The 7,970-nt window shown below is 44.7% G+C and overlaps 1 long non-coding RNA gene across 1 annotated transcript; it reads right to left on the bottom strand.

Moving 5' to 3' along the window:
• Positions 1 to 4,661: 4,661 nt before the first annotated feature.
• On the bottom strand, positions 4,662 to 7,561 carry LOC130992965 (uncharacterized). The gene is made up of 2 exons (XR_009091525.1): positions 7,363 to 7,561; positions 4,662 to 4,956 (listed from the first exon to the last, which is right to left on the bottom strand). It is a non-coding gene; the product is annotated as an uncharacterized LOC130992965 (long non-coding RNA).
• Positions 7,562 to 7,970: the final 409 nt, after the last annotated feature.

Raw genomic sequence — 7,970 nt, 5'->3', positions numbered from 1 at the left:
TCGTGCTCTTGCGGATCTGACCGGCGAAGAATATCGGTCTCAAATGATCGCCCAGATCGCTCCGTCTGACCTCCAGGCCCGGGAATCCTTGGGGTGCCAGCAAATGGCCGACAACCTTGTGTTGACGATTGAAACGGTAAAATGTCGTCTTTTACTCTCTTTATGGCGTTTTTAACGGATGTTTCCTCATTTTCTTTTCTACATTGTCTGCGCAGGCCAGGGTTGAGTGTCTGGCTCTCTCTCGAAGCCTTCTCCGTGCGGAGGGCGAGGTCCAGGCTAAGGACAAGGAGTTTCTGGCGGCGCTGGCCAGGTGTACCCATGCTGAAGAGAAATCTCACCGTTTGCGAGAGAAAAACGAGAGATTGAAAGCCGAGAGACTGTCCGTTGACGCGGAGTTGGCCCGGGTTCGAGAGGAGCTAGCGCGTGCCAACCATGAGAAAAAAGAAGAACTCGCGGCGGTCACTCAGGATTGTTCGAAGAAGTTATCTGCCCTCCAGCAGCAGGTTGTGTCCAAGGAAAATGAGGCCTTCCGGCGTGGAACCGAACAATATCGGCTGCGCTACTTCCTTTCTTCAGAAGGTCATGCGTTCCTGCGCATCATGCTGATGGACACCATCAACGCGTTCTTCCGCACCCCCGAGCTACTGAATGCGGCAGCTCCAGCGCTGCAATGGCTTGTTAAGGAGTCAACTTAGGTCACTCTCGACTTGACACAAGCCTCACTCGAGCAACGAGCTTTGTGCGAGAATGATGCAGTGTTGAATGCCATCGACTCGAGTGGTCTCGGAGGGATTCTGGGCATCGATGCAAATGCACCGAGAACTCCGGAGTGGTGGTTCCCGGTCGTAGACAAGGCAATTAGCCTTTTTGTGACCGGCCGCGGCGCTGACCCCCTGCCGGCAGAACCCTTCGTGAGAACCCCTTACCTGGACGCTATCCGTCCTCGTATTCGCTCAATCCGGGGTAACTTTCCCGGCGGTGGGGTGTTCTATGCACCGGCTCCGGTAATCGAGGCAGCGCCAACGTTCGGAGCTCCTGATCCTGGGCAGCATGGACCTTCTGGTGATGATGGCAGCAGTGGCGCGGACGAGGAGATGCAGATGGAAGATCCCCCGGCTCCGACCCCCAATCCTTAGACCTTGAAATGTTTCTGTTTTTGATTTGTAAAAACTTTGTGTATTCGTATTGAAATCTTGGTAGGCGAAGATTGATATAACCTGTTTATTATTTGTATGGATCTTTCCTTTCTGATATTTTCCCTTTCTTGATAGTTGTTCGTTATTTCGCACTGTGTTTTCGTAAATATTGTTTATTTATAAGCTCTCTGTTGCTGTTGTAAGACGACATTCTTCGAGTTAGATTACACTTCAAATGATAGCTATGGCCGTTGTTTTGGTGCCCTACACCCCTGTGTACGTTAGAGTGTTTGAACCTGTGGTTTAACAATGGGAACTTCGACTGATTACTTAGGCATTATGTTCGTCTGCGCAGACTTGGGATATTTGTTTGCGCCGCTTGGAGACTCGGATCATCGTGGTTTAGGCATTGCAGTTAATGCCTTAGTCGTTGCTATTGGTGTCTTCGTAATGCAATTAATGCCTTAGTTTTTGCAATTCACGCCTTGGATCGTGCAGTTAATGCCCTGGTCGTGCAATTTATGCCTTGAATTTGTGCAATTAATGCCCTCGTCGTGCAATTTATGCCTTGAATTTGTGCAATTAATGCCCTCATCGTGCAATTTATGCCTTGAATTTGTGCAATTAATGCCCTCGTCGTGCAATTTATGCCTTGAATTTGTCTGCGCCGTCTCCGTGACCTGTATTGCACATTATGCTGAAGAAAAATATAAGAGGCGAATTTTTCCTAAAACCATAGATCTTTATTGATGATGACCATGGCCCCAGACCTCATTAAAACCCCTGTGGGGAAATAGAGTATCTGGTCTACATTAATGACAGAACACCTTTGAAGTTTACACATAGAATTTCTTGAGATGGTTGATGTTCCAGGGTCTTGTGAGAGATCTCCCTTCTTGATCAGACAAGTGATAGGCTCCACCTCCTAAGACCTCAGTGATAATATAAGGTCCTTCCCAAGTAGCTTGAAATTTCCCAGTGGCTTTTAGAGCATCTGCGCGCTTCAGTACTAGGTCCCCTTTCTGGAGTCGGCGCTGCTTGACTTTCTTGTCGTACCCTGCTTTGACGATACTCTTATACTTAGCTGCTTTGATTTGGGCCTCTTCTCTCTTTAAGTCTATCAGGTCCAGTTCGAGTCTGCGCAGTTCTGCGTTCTGCGCCGGATCATATGTACCAATTTGGTGTGACTCTAACCTTACTTCTGCAGGTATGACCGCGTTTGAGTCGTAAACTAAGGTGAACGGGGCTTCACCCGTAGCTATTTTTGGGCTGGTGCGCAATGCCCACAAAACCGTATCCAACTCTTCTGCCCACCGTCCTCTGTTTCTTTCCAATCTTTTCTTGATGCCCTCGCAGATAGTGCGATTAGCCAGCTCTACTTGACCATTGGCTTGTGGATGAGCCACTGAGACGAATTTTTGCTTGATGTCCATTCTTGAACAGAAATCCTCGATTTTTTGACCAGTGAATTGAGCTCCATTGTCCGATATCAAAACTCTAGGCACTCCGTACCTACAACAAATGTTCTTCCAGATGAACTTTTCGATGGTAGCCTCATCAACCCTTGTGACGGCTTCTGCCTCCACCCATTTCGAAAAATAGTCTACCGCCACTATCAGGAAGCACTTTCCTCCGGGTGCTATCGGCAGCTTGCCTACGATATCAATTCCCCATTTGTCGAAAGGATATGCCGAGTACATTGTCCCCATTTCCTCTCCTCGGGTGTTGATTCTTGGCGCGTGTCTTTGGCAAGATCCACATTTCTTTACATAGGCTTTGGTTTCTTTATCAATGCCTGGCCAATAGAACCCTGCTCTGATGATTTTTCTGGTTAGGTCCTTGTATCCCGCGTGGTTCCCGCAGCAGCCCTGATGAATCTCTTTTAAAGCAAACTCTGCTTCCTCTAGTGACAAACATTTAAGGAACGGCTGTGTGAAAGATCTCTTGTAAAGTTGGTCACTGATCAGACAGAAATTCTCATATTTAGTGTACTTTGCGGTGTCTCCCTCCATTCTCTTCCCCGTTCGTAAAAAATGAATAATTGGAGCTCTCCAATCATTTCCGGTTTCGACTGCGCAGACTTGGATCTCTGGACCCTTCTTTGGCTCGAACAAGAGTGTAATTTCATCGTTCCATGATTGCTCGACGGCGCTGGCCATCCTTGCTAAAAGATCAGCTTTTCGGTTTTCCTCTCGAGGGACTTGTATTATTTCCAATTCTTCAAATTTTTCCTTGATCTGCTGCATTTGTTCATAGTAGGCTCTCATCCTATCATCGCGAACTTCGCATTCACCCCTCAATTGTTGGGCTACTAGCTGGGAGTCGGTCTTGATGATGGCTATGTCTACTCTGAGTTCCTTCAAGATGTGGGCGGCCCTTATCACTGCCTCATACTCCGTCTCATTATTTGACAATTTGTCCTCGAATTTGATCGCAAACTGATAAATTCCGTCCTCCGGTGATTCGATGTATATCCTGACTCCACACCCCTCCTTGGTGACAGAGCCATCGACCTGCGCCGTCCATGGTCCTCGCAATGGCCACCTTGTAGTTTCTTGGATGAAGTCGGCCAAGGCTTGCGCTTTGATAGTTGTGCGAGGTTCAAACATCACATCATACTCTCCCAATTCAATGGCCCATTTTACCATTCTTCCAGTAAGGTCTGGTCTCCCCAAAATTTGCTGAAAAGGCAGCGCTGTCCTGACGATGACCTTAAAAGTGTCATATTTAAAAGTGTCATCAATAAATAAACATTGCTCTCACTTCTATGATCCAACAAGCAAGAAAAAATTTGAAACAAACTTCGAATATCATTCAATTCCATCAAAGCTAATCAAAACTTGAAACAAGAATAGCTATGCTGCATCTCTGGTTCTTTTCGACCCTGCCACATCATGTTTTTGTTACACTCGTTAAAATAGCTATGCTGCATCTCAGTAGGAAATTTGAATTGAAACAAAAACAAGCACACAAGCCAAAGCTACACAACAATCCACCAAACAACTTCTTTAAGAAAAATGAAAATCAGGCATACGAAACCAAAATCTGCTACTATGTCCCCAAAATCTGGAATTAGAGATGCAGTCGAGGGAGAAGGGGAATTAGGGCTCAAGAAGGATAAAAGAGGGGTCTTGAAGGATTAATGATGGGTGTCAGGACAGCGGAGAGCCGCGACCGGAGCTGGGCAGTAGGACGACGGCGGTGTCAGGACGGCGGCGGTAGGTGGTGCCCGTCGTTCGACCGCATGCAAGAGAAAGAAGGAAGCCGCGGCCACGCCTCTTGTAAGTGGTCGTTCGACCGAGAGAATCAGAGGTATTGGTGGTGAGAGAGAGAGAGAGAGGTGGGCGCTGGTTTACTTGGTATCTGCTGCTCTGCGGAGGTGGCGCCGATGCGAGAGGAGGCGGTAAAACGCTGGCTGTTCGGTGATGGAGGAAGGCAGATGAGACGGTGACGATTATGTCACAGCCCACTATCCCAATGACGGGTTAACCGGGGTTATGACTTGGGGTGAACAATAAGAAATGGAAATGGACAATTACTTAACATTAAAGTATATGGAAATGTCACTCATAAATAAAAAGCTAGGATCATATATGATCATTTGGATACTTATAACACATACACATAAAGGAGAACTGATTAAAGTGGGTTACCCAATAACACGTGTCACAACTTCATAACATAGAGTTATCCTAATCAAAGTGTTTTGCAGCGGAAAACGTGTGAGATATACATATGAAGATGTATACTCAAGGTTACATTTCTTGAAATGTCAAAGGAACACCCGCTCAACATCATTCCATTCCATCAACTGCTCAACCTGCACATTTAGAAATACATGCAGGGCTGAGTATAAAAATACTCAGTGGGCATAGCCGAAAATACATTCATGCATACATATATAAATTGAACTGCCATAACAGTAACACACAGGGGTTTTCTTGAAAGACCTGCGCTTACTAAAACATTTCTTTCATTTTCATAAAGTCGATCGGCCGATCATTTTCCTTCATATGATCCATATCTGTTCCTTTCTGTCACGCGCCGGGAAGGAGGCCTCCTTACCACGGACGCCAAGACCGGTCGCAAGCGACTCGCGGTCTCCATAAGTGTACACGTTAACCCTAGCTAGCGACCTTTGTCTAGCATAGGATCCCAATTGGATTTCCTTTAAAGTTGGCGAACCAACACAGATAGGATACATATAAAAACATAAACATTTTTGGCAGTCAATCATTTCATAAACATTTCATTTCATTTCATTTCATTTCATTTCATGAACATTTCATTTTCATTTCATAAGAGTCATTTATCATTTGGGCATAATAATAATATGAAATTAACAGTTAAAATCATCTCATGCATATATTCGTATAAGAGGCCTACGACACGCAGGGGATCTCTATATACGTATGGTAAAAGTAATGCCCACCTGGTTAGGCAAAGCCTGAAGATCATAATCACTTATAAACCTGTCTTGGGAAAGCAGCGCTAATCCCCCTGGTCACAAAGCCTACAAGAAATTCTATTCTTAATAGGTCTCGTGAAGCTAATCTTAATTCATGGTGAAGTGCTTAATATTCTATGATTCACTTAGCCGGGTTTTCAAAATTTAATGAATAAATAATTGAAAACATTTTCTCTTGAGTTAAGAACACCAACAATATTCTTACTCATCTTTTAATAATTGGAATTATAAATAAAACCAATTAAATCATAAATATTCTTATTGCAAAATATAATGCAAATCTTGTCATGCTTAGCATATAATAAGTAATTTACTTAAAATATGCTTATAATAATAATTTAATATTATTATAAAAATTTACTCTTTGAAAATAATTAATTAAACTTAATAAGTCTAATTAATTATAATAGTGTAGCTCCTTTAAATAAAATCTGTACAAATCCAATTAAATAAATACTTGGGCAGCCCATGATTTAAAATAATCAAAGGCCCGGCTTAATATAGAAAATCGGCCCAAAATTAAGAAATAACCCAGCCCATTTAATTAAAAATCTCGGCCCAAGTACTTATAAAAATCGGCCCATAACTAATTAAATAAATTGAGCCCAATTCGCAAGCCCACCCTCAATTAAAATCGGCCCAAGTCAAAATTTAAAACAAAGGCCCAACACTTCAAAGCCCAACCCCTAACCCAAACCTAAAGCCCAACACTCCCTTCCCCCCTTCTTCTTCCCCCTAGCCGCACAACACTCACACACACAACTGCAATTCATTCTCTCTCTCTCAAGCGGCGCAGCACACACACACACTCACGCATACACAGACGCGGCTGCACCCTCTCCCCTCCTCTCGATCTTTTCCGGCGGCGGTAGTAGCGCCGCCTCCGCCGTCCCCTGACTCCCCTCTCCCCATCTCTCGCCTCTATCTTCTTCAACCTTCACCTCTCGCTCCCCATCGACCTCTCTCTTTCTCTCTTCACGTCGGAAGTACGACGCCGCGGAGACTCGCCGGAGGCGCAGCAGCGACGAGCTACCGCCACCAGCTCTCTCTCTGACCTCTCTCTCTTCGGCTGGTAACAGCCGCCATACGCTGCCACCATCGCCGATTCCCAGCCCTCAAGCTTTCTCTCTCTCTCACTTACTCGGCCAGACTGACAGCAGCAGCTTCACGCCACTACAGCCGTCTGCCGGCTCACAGCCAAACGCCCCTTCCCTGACTTGACTCGGCAGCCGACGGCAGTAGCTTCGCCCCGCCGTCGCCGCTCACCCTCTGAAACTCCCTCTCTGCCCGTCCTTGGCTGGGCAGCAGCGGCACCGCCGTCGTGCCCTGCCTCCCTCCGCAGAACCCACAGCCGCCCATCTCTCTCACAGTTCTCAGGTAACGACGATTGTCGCCCCCGACTCCCTGCAACAGACCGTGGAACAGCAACAAGCCACAACCGCCGCCTGTCGCCGCTCACCACCACCTCAGCCCCGATTTAAAAGCAAAACAAGCTCAAGACTCAAAAACTCATGCTTCATTCTATTCATTTTCTTGTTTTAAAAACATAAATATAAGTATATTGTTCTTCTATATAAAACATCATTTTGTTTTTAGCGAAATACACATATGTATATAAATCTTGATGGAATGATGCAACGAATGTGAGTTGGTGTATCTCTGCTTGGGGAAAGTTTAAATCTTTCTATTATGAAGCATAAAATGGATGTGCCTTAAACACGCAGCAAAACAATTAATGGAGTTCTTAAAAGATGAAACCTTGTGATGGTTCTTTGAGCTGGGGGCCTGGGATGATCTGCAAAGCATTTCTTGAATTGATTGTTGTGGGTTGGAAGATGGAAGCATCAACCCAGCTATGTAAGTTGCGAAAAGGTGGGTGTAGTAGGTATGGGAGTAGGTGGGTGTAGTGGGTATGGGAGTAGGTAGATATTGAATTAAATAAAATAAAATAAAAAGTCTTCCGGGTTGTACTATGAAAACTGTAATAATCTTTCAATGTTTGCTTAAATAAATAGCTCATGAAAATGCTTGAATGCTAAATTAAATAAATATTCAATGCATATAAATTTAATTACTAAATTTACAAATGTTTTTTTGTAAATCATATTTATTTTTGTTGGAATTAAAAATAAATTCATTTTCTTTATATCCGGCGTGAATCATCTTACTTTTAAATTTCGAAAATAAATTCTAAATTTAACTCAGGGAAACGGGGTATTACAGATTATGTCCATGAGTCGTTAGAGCAGAGAAGGAGAAGATGTCGTTGGGCCCCGGCGGCGGCGGCCGCAGTGCTGCTGTCGTTTGGTTAGAGAGAGAACCTAGGGTTTCTGAAATTAGGGGGGGATTTGGGGGATTTTGATTGA

This window comes from Salvia miltiorrhiza, chromosome 7 (assembly GCF_028751815.1).
Source record: "Salvia miltiorrhiza cultivar Shanhuang (shh) chromosome 7, IMPLAD_Smil_shh, whole genome shotgun sequence".
In the NCBI taxonomy this organism is placed as follows: Eukaryota; Viridiplantae; Streptophyta; class Magnoliopsida; order Lamiales; family Lamiaceae; genus Salvia; species Salvia miltiorrhiza.
This window is presented reverse-complemented; position numbering and strand designations above follow the sequence as displayed.